Here is a 9,707-nt window from a genome sequence, read left to right on the forward strand (position 1 = left end):
GAGGAAGGAAAGGAGAAAGAAAGGAGAAAAAAGGAGGAGAAAGGAAACAAAAAGGAGAAAGGGAAGGAGAAAGAGAAATAGGAGGAAAGAAGAAAGGAGAAAGAGAGGGAGAAAGGAAAGGGAAGAGAAGGAGAAAGGGAAGAGAAAAGGAGAAAGGGAAGGAGAAAGGAAAAGAAAATGGAAAGAAAACAAAGGAGAAAGGAAAGGAAAAAGTAAATTAAAAGAAAATCGGAAGGAAAAGAGAAAGGAAAGTAATACAGTTTCTTAGCCAAACTGAATGTTGGTTCAGTCTCAACTGTGTTCTTTGGACACACTCTGGGTCTAGTTGCAAAACTGGCTCCTGTTTACTTCAGCTGTTAACTGCCCAAACCACCTGAGTGCTCCCCTCCCTTTATCTGCCCGTTCTCTTGTTTGCTATATTGCTTTAGTAGACTAAAATGGCAAGAGATAAAGGCATTAATGAGCATGATTGCAGGTGCTTTTTGGAGTAGTCAGGTGCCAAATGCTGAAATTGATGAGTGAGCAAACCCTTAGGGCCCTGCTGCTATGTGAGTAGATGGGAGCAGGGGATTTCTGCTGATTCTCAGGTTAACGCTGCTCATGAGCCAAATATTTTCCTTCCAAAGTCGTGTTTCACATTTGCTCATTGAGTGTATTTGCTGAAACACTAAGATCTGAGGCTAGAATTAATCTCCCCCAACCTCAGCTAGATAAAAATTACATGTCTTGTCTCAGATGGTCATCCAGGTTTCTTCTTTATTAAGTAGAAGGTGAAAGGGGGAGAGGGATGGAGATGTTGCACATGGACCAAGCATCCCACCTGGAGGTACAGACATCCACTGAATGCCTTTCCTCAGCCTCTAAACTTCCTTGTTATCCCTGTTTTGCAGTCAAGAAGTGCAGGGATATGATAGCATGATGTGCTACTAGCTGTGACAGAAGTAAAGGCTCTGGGATATTTTGACATCATTCCTTAGGCAATGAAATAGGAATGGAATAAGAACAGAATAGAATAGGAAAGGAATACAAATGACAGTTGAATTGGAATGGAATATGAATAGGAATGGAACATAACAAGGTTGCAATGGAATAGGACTGGAATGGACCTGTTTGCTTGCTTGTTTTAGTTTTGTTTTTTGTTTGTTTTAAACCTGCATGTGGTTTTTTCCATGTTCTCTGCACTTGGCTAGCCAACTTGGTAATAGCCAACTGAGTTGCACAACCAAGGTGATAGCACAAAGGCAAAAGCAAACAGCAAAGACGTGTTGGGAATGTCTTTTCCTATCAGAATCACTGAAGTGTCTCAGACTCAGACCCTACAGAATCTTAAGCTGTGGGCACAGTTTCTTGTCGTGTTTAATACAGTTTAAGTGAGGAGCATTCCAAAACTCACGTCCTCTTCCCTTTCCTAGCTGCTTGCTTCAGATGATTCCCTGTGGAAAACATCTGTGAACAATTCTCTTCTTAAAGTTGAACTTTTCTTCACATTTTACCAACATAGTTCATGAATAAGATATGTATTTCATCACAGTTTCTTGACTTCTGCTTGTAGTGCTGTCTGTTTACCTTCGCATTGGATTTTTCACAAAAAAGACATTATCAAGGTTCTTTTTCAATAGTGCACTGATATTCTTACCTACCCGTAGTTCCTTTTAGCAACCTTTGGTTGCTGAGGTGCAGCCATTTCTGAGCCAGAAGGTTAGGAAGCTTTAGACAAGAAACAAAGAGTGAAGTGGCCATTTCTGACATGTCCAAACTCAACTCCCCCATTGGCGGTAGAACCAACTTCTGACAATACTGCCTTTTTCCTGGAAAATGCCCAGGTAATAAGTTCAAATCTAATTGTTTTCCAATAGCAGAGTGAGGAGATGGCAGCGATGGATGAGTTGGTTTGTTGTCCCTCCCCTCCCCCCAGAATTGCAAAAGGCATAAGAAGAAAGCAATCTAGAAATGCTCACCATTACCACAGACTTAGTTATCTGCTTTTCCTTTCCCATGCTTTATTTTCCTCTTTTCAGGCCACCCTTGGTAGCTCCACTTGAGACAATTTAATTGTGTTTATTAAGTACGAAGAATGATTGCTATTGCTATAAAACAAACAGCATGGCGAAGAATCTCAAACTCTGATTTCTGTAACCACTAAAGTATTCAGAAAATTTGTTCCATCAGAAACCTCAGCCCTGCTTACATTTCTTTTGCCAGATGGAAGAAAGAGCTTGCTACCTTTAAAAAACCAGTCAGCTCTTATCATTTGAGCCCCCTTAGGCAGTTTGGAAGTTAATAAAACCTCACTAAACAACACGCATCTTCAATTGTTTGATCTGGATGAGAAATGCAGAGCTGGCGTTTTGCTAAACTCCTTTTATTCCACATTGCAGCTGTTTTCCAGCCTGGCACAAGTTCAAAGGAAGATAGAACTTTTTATGAGAAAGACAATTGGCCCCAAGGGTTTTTCTCCCCTCCTGGATATGGGAAAGAAGCGTGGCTACGTGTCAGTGGGGAGGAACTGATATGTTGCCCCCAGTACCTGCAGCCAAGCTGTAGGCACCACGTTGAGTAATCACCAACTGCATGAAGTTCAATGCCAGGTGCTGCGGCTGGGATAGAGCAATGCCAGACATGGAGAGGAGTGGGTGGAGAGCAGTTCAGAAGGAAGGAACCTGAATTTGGGATGCATGGCCGTCTGGCCAAAAGTGGGGAGATTTTTTTACCATGAGGATGATCAAACACTGAAACAGCCTCCTAGTGAGGTGATTGATGCCTCATGCCATCAGCATTCAAGAGACGTTTGGCTAATGCCCTCAGTGGTATGCTTTAGATTTTGATCAGGTCTGAAATGGTCAGGCAGTTGAACTCAGTGATCTTTGTAGATCTTTTCTAACTGAACTACTCTACTCCTACGCCTGTTCTGTTCTGTTCTGTTCTGTTCTGTTCTGTTCTGTTCTATTCTATTCTATTCTATTCTATTCTATTCTTTCTGTTCCGTTCCGTTCCATTCCATTCCATTCCCATTCCGTTCCATTCCACTTCTATTCCCATTCCCATTCCATTCCATTCTATTCCATTCCATCCCTTTTCCACTCCCGTTCCATTCCATTCCATTCCATTCCATTCCTATTCCACTCCCATTTCATTTCATTCCATTCCTATTCCACTCCCATTCTGTTCCGTTCCATTCCTATTCCTTTCCATTCCATTTCTATTCCCATTCCTCTTCCATTCCGTTCCTATTCCCATTCCATTCATGTTCCATTCCATTCCTATTCCCATTCCTACTCCCATTCTATTCCATTGCATTCCTATTCCCAATTCAATTCCCATTCCAATCCTATTCCATCCCTACTTCATTTCATCCTTATTCCATCCCTATTTTTATTCCCATTCCATTCCTATTCATATTTCTTTTTCATTCCTATTCCACTCCTATTCATATTCCATTCCTGTTTCTACTTTATTCCTATTTCCATTTCTATTCCATTCCTTTTCTGTTCCACCACCACTGCCACTACAGAGGCTATGTCCAGGGCCACGCAGTAACCACAGAGCAAACAACGTCTCTGTGTCACCTGTCACAGCTCCAGTGCTGGGGCTTCTGCCCACAGCATTAATTAAGGTGGGTAAATATGGAACATTATCAATAATGTGCCATCATTTGGCATCTATAGCAAATGCAGATGAGGCCTGTGGATGGCTGCTGATTGCAGGGCAGAATTAATCTTCCTGAACGTTGGGTGCCTTACAATAAGGCATCTTGTCTGGGCTTCATTTATAGTGGAAAGGAGAATATAGTTTCATGGGGCAATTGATGTATGCATGACAAATAAATGGTTGTAATCATTGTGCCAGACCTCATATTGAATGACACGCATCTACAGCACACATGAGGAGCACTCCCATTTCTCAGCCCATATTTAAAAGAAATTACATTCGGAAGATGTTCAGATGAAAACAGTCCTTTATTCATTTATTTTCATTCTCCCAAGGCTGTGATTCAGCAATTGTTAACTCAGAGCTAGGCACTGCTCCATTATCAGCACTACTTCCTAACTACTTCCAACCTTCTCCCCTTTCTTTTGCCATCACCACCACCAGCAGCTTCTCTGCTGTGAAAAGAAATGAATTTTCACCCAACTTTACTGCTTCTGTGTTCAGATTTTTCTTCTTCTTGCCTTTCTCCATAGCCACCATCACTCCTTTTCTTGAGTTGACTGCCCATGGTGGGGGGGATGGAATTAGATGATCTTTAAGGACCCTTCCAACCCAACCATTCTATTGTTCTATGATCTTTAAGGACCTTTCCAACCCAACCATTCTATTGTTCTATGATCTTTAAGGACCCTTCCAACCCAACCATTCTATTGTTCTATGATCTTTAAGGACCCTTCCAACCCAACCATTCTACTGTTCTATGATCTTTAAGGACCCTTCCAACCCAACCATTCTATTATTCTATGATCTTTAAGGACCTTTCCAACCCAACCATTCTATTGTTCTATGATCTTTAAGGACCCTTCCAACCCAACCATTCTATTGTTCTATGATCTTTAAGGACCCTTCCAACCCAACCATTCTATTGTTCTATGATCTTTAAGGACCCTCCCAACCCAACCATTCTACGACTATGAAATCTTCCCAACCCCATGACTAAACTCTCTTTTAGACCTTTCCACTGTTCTCCTTTGACCACTGCACCATCTCAGCCCCCCAGGAGCAGATCTCCTGTCCTCCAATGTGCTGCAGTTCCCTTCCAACACCTCAGTGATCTTTCTGTACGCTCTTACATCAAAACCACTTTTCTTATTGTTTGTGGTTCCCTGTATTTCTTTTTTTTTTAGAGTGCTGCTCTAAAGAGCAAGCAGAAACAGAGGGAAGAAAATGGTTTCTGAACTTCTCCATCAGAGGTGTTCCTTCCAACACAGTGTCATAGTGACACGTGGAGTCATCTGGGACGCAGCCAGAAGAGCTAAGCATAATGCACTACAGCTGCCCTAATTAGCACAGCAGGACCACAGAGCTTAATTTCGTAATCCTATGACCCAATTAACCAGCTGGAGGGAGAACATCTGTGAATCTGTTTGAAAAGGACCAGCTTGAGCTGTTAGTCTTCAGCTGGGGCTGTTGGAGCTGTGTCACGTACGTGTTTGTCTGGCTGGATATCCCAGAAAATGCCATGTATCAATTCTGAAGTGCTGTGTTGCTTCTGATTCCTTGGGATGAGGTCCCTTCCAACCCAAGCCATTCTATGAGTCTATGATGCACAAGAAACATGATGACCTGACTTTTGGAAACATGTCTGCCTGTCTGGATTATTTTCTCAGTTTTTCCTTCTGTCTGAGCATTCAGAGTTGCTAACCTCTCATTCCCTTGAGTCTGCATCATCTGGATAATATGATGATGGGTTAGGGTTAGGGTTATGTGCCACCACATTTTGCTTTTCAGTCACGTAATGAATGCAGAGAGAATACACTTAGAATACTTCTGATTCTACTTTTGCACACAGCCCAGCAAAGGCAAATCAAGAACCAGATGCGTTCCTTCAGCAGAAAGTTTGGATTGTTGCTTCCATATGATATACTTATACAAACCCCTGGAGCTGCAGTTATTTTCATGTGGCTGTATATACGTTGGGGGAAATCAAGTGGTGGCTGCACAGACCAAATGTGTCACAATAATACTTCTGAGCAGCGTGAACATGCAGAACAAGAAGGAATCTTTGTTCTTTGGGGCCACTTCAGCCTTCTGCTTTTTCTTTGTGAATGAGCTGTAAAGGAAGTTGGACTTGATTCTTCCAACTTGGGATATTCCATAAAGCAATTTTTGCTGGGTATGGCTAAATCCAAAGAAGGAATGTTGAAGCATTCAATGTTGTGCATGGAATTAATCCCAAAAGAACACAGAAATAATGATAGAAACACAGAATCACTGAGGTTGGAAAAGACCACTAAGATCATCAAGTCCGTCCCCGACCCATCCCAATAAACCGTGTCCCTCAGTGCCACATCTCCAAGTGCAGGTCCACAAAAAAAAAAGGGAGTCTAGACTGGGACTTATCTGCTATCTTCAGGAATTGACATTTGTTTTCTGAAACCCTGAACTTCAAATCTGAACTTAATTAATATGATTTTGCTGTCTCAAGCCAAAGTCCATCCTCCAAATACTTTGTTCCTGTGGAGCAGGAGGGTGATTTCAGTTCGTGTTCTTCAGTTAAATCTTGGGACAGCATTCCTCTGTTAAAGGTACTAAAAAAGACACGGTCAGTGCAGTCTGTCTTCTTATTAAATCCCTTTTTACCCCTAGTTTTGCACTAGCTCACATAGCAATACTTGTATATCACGTTACACACAGAACACAACCCATGAGGTTGTGGCTGCTCACTAGTTTTGAGGAGCACTGACATTTGCTTAATCCTGGATGGCACGATGCAGAAAGACTAAAAATACACCTGAGAAATGAAATGTAATAGTTGGATTAAAGTCTGAGCTCCAAAAATAGGGTGTTGAGTAACCATGTCTAAATAGCAAAATCGGAGTGTTCCACAAGCTCCGGCTCTGTAAGGAGCTCTTTCTTTTGACAGCTTATGGAGCTTGTGCAAGCCTCCAGCTGAAGTGTTACAGCCTTATCTTTCACCATAGAGTCATAAAAGCTGGAAAGACCAATCAGATCATCCAGACTCAGACAATTCAATGGGATTGTGGTTGGTTGTTCCGTTGTAAATCGTGAATTCCTCCCAGGGTTGTGGCGTAGCGGCACAAACTCAAGTCTTGTGACCAAAACATGTGTTTTCTTTGAGAAGAGGTTGTGACACTTATAATAACCTCAGAAACAGAGAATTCCAGGAATCCCAGAGGATAAAACCCAAAGTACTCTGAGATACAAACGCCGTTTGTGGTCTCGCTGGTACTTTCCCAGTCTAAGTTGGGAAATTGGAAACAAAAGTGAATTTCCAAAAAATCACAGCGGAGATCCCCACTGAGCCATGCAGCCCCAGGTCTTCCTCATCTCCTGGATTCCTCGATGGTAAAGTCATGCTGAACTCCAACATGGAGCAATTCCTCTCATCCAGCTCAGGAGCAGCCTTGGGAAAGGTAGGATGCTTTCCTGCAATGTAAGAGGCTCACACCCTTCTGCTTGGCTCTGTTGGGGTATTCCTCTGGGCAGTGAAAGCCTTTTATGTGAATTCTGCCAACATTCAGCCAGAAATGTCAAGTTGTTAAGAGGAATCAACATAAATGCATAAATCCTATAGCAAATGACTGTGGGTTTCATGCGGTGTATTTTAGTTCCTAGCAGAAAACGGTCTTTCTCCGGTGCTAAACACTGTGTTGTCATCATTGTTGGCTTCTTCTTTCTCCTTTTCCTCCTTCTTTCTCCTCCTCCTCAACGTGCTTCTATGATTCCACCGTTCTCCTCTTCCTCCTCATCTCTGCCACCACCGTCACCATCCTTCAGCTCCTCCTCATCAGCTCCATTTTTCTTTTGCTCTTTCTGCTCCTCTTACTCCCCCACATCACCATCATAACCATCACCTTCCTCTTCCTCCTCCTCATCACCACCACAGTCCTCCTTTTCTTCCTCTCTATCCTCCTTCATCATCACAGTCACAACCACTCTCCTCCTTCTCTTCCCTTCCTTCATACTCATCATCTTCATCATCACTACCATCACCATCCTCCTTTTCTTCTCCATCATCTTCATCACCATTAATGCCACCCCCCCTTCTCCTCTTCATCATCATCATCTTCATCATCACCCTCTTCCTCCTTTTCTTCTTTTTTTCTTCTTCTTCATCATCATCATCAGCAGCAGCAGCAGTACAACCACCCTCCTTCCCTTCTTCTCCATCATCATCATCAAATTTAGCTCATTAACTCACTTGTAGCACCCATAGCATAAGGTATTTTGCATTTATACACACCTGGGTGGAAGAGCCGTCAGGTCAACTCCATTTAGCACCATCTCACAGCTGTGGGTCACACTGACTTCTGCCCCTCCAAACCCCACGCTTGCATTAAACATTTGCAGCCTTAATTGGGTGTAACCACAGCGTGACTAATTGCCATCGTGGCACCAGAAAATCAGCTCCTTCTTCCATTAGAGAGGCTCAGTAGTACTGTCGTGCCATATGGCAAGATTATAAACATTGTAATTACTTCCTTGATAAGGAAATAATGTAATATATGTATTTGAAATGGCTTACTGTAATTTCTTTTCAGGTGTCACTGCTTTGGGAGAGAGAGGCCATATGCTGCAATGAGATAAGATAAAATTAAATCAGTTTGATGGGAAATGAGCCTGGTGTGCCAATCTGATCTGTACAAATGGTTTCTAGAAATCTTTGGTACTTAGTACTTCTGGATAAGCCATCCACCCAGCTATTCCCCATTAATGACCTCAAATATTCCTCAGAGGTAGTAATGCTTAAAGATGATCTCACATCCCCACTGGTGATACGCACTTAGTGCAGGAACACGCAGCTCAACATTCTTAAGAAATGAAATAGTTCCTGGATGAACACCCCAAAAACAGCAAGAACAGATTTATTGTCCCTTCGTAAACAACAATTTGGGTTGATTTTAGCTGGGAAATACACCCAGTGGAATATTTTTACCCAAACAAAAGTCTGCTGCTCTGCATCTTGGAACAAGCATTGTGCCTCCAAAGACATGGAATCATGGATGCAACACAAGTCCTGTTCTGAATCCAGCTTTTCTTACTCCAAAATCTTCAGCGTAAGAGTCGTAGTCAACAGTGCAATCTTCCTCCATCCAAGGTGGAACAAACAAACATCAGCTGCAAAATACAATAGAGTCACTGGATGAGGCAAAAGCTCATCAGCTATTTATATCCATCCTCCCCCAAAGGCAAAAAAGCCCAAAAATTATTTTTCAGATGCTATGAAAGACAGCCCTTATGTTTGTAGGGGTGGTGAAAGCCTTTGAAAATACAAAATTCGAGCTCAGTCCCAGGTCATCTCCATATCCCATGGTTAGGGATGCTCTAGGTCACATTATTGTCCTGGTGGGTAGGGCAAAATGAGAAGGATCCTTTGATGCCATGCACTGAGCTCAGCACACAAAGAGCTTCTTTATGGAAGGGTTCAGTGGGTTGATGCCCAAAATTGTGGCCCCTGATAGCTCTGATTTTTGTAGAAAATCCTCCTATGGGAAATAAGGCATTCCCAAGAAACACATTTTTCCAGCTTTGCTAACATAAACTTACGTGTTGTTTACATTATCCAATAAAATTTTCGTAGCTACATGGTTTATTTTTACAGGGATTGCCAAAAAATCCCTTTGGGATCAGTAGTGAAAAAACATTGTGCTTTTGAGGGTTTTTTTTGAATGAGTGCTTGAAGAAGAAGAGTGGAAACTTCTCAAACCCCAGGGACCTCCCATACCAAATCCTGGTGTTGTTGCCCTCAACTGTTTATTGCTGGTGAACTCTAACCCACTGATTGTTCCTTGTAACACTCATGAAAAATCCTCACCTGTCCAGAGTTCACAGATTGAAGACTGTGTTCAATCCACAGTGGAGTGCCTTTAAATATGGAGCTTTAGGAATGTGAGATCTCACTTAATTTGCATGCAATTGGTGCAGCGCTTTGATCTGCAGGATCCTGAATATTTCTGCTAACAAATCTTGGCTGCATACAACCAATTCTCAACGTTTCCAGTCTTGCTCTTTGTGAAATGTGTTTGGAAGGGTTT

This window comes from Centrocercus urophasianus, unplaced genomic scaffold (genome assembly GCF_019232065.1).
Source record: "Centrocercus urophasianus isolate 14NV4802_14NV808 unplaced genomic scaffold, USGS_Curo_1.0 seq_15, whole genome shotgun sequence".
Classification (NCBI taxonomy): domain Eukaryota; kingdom Metazoa; phylum Chordata; class Aves; order Galliformes; family Phasianidae; genus Centrocercus; species Centrocercus urophasianus.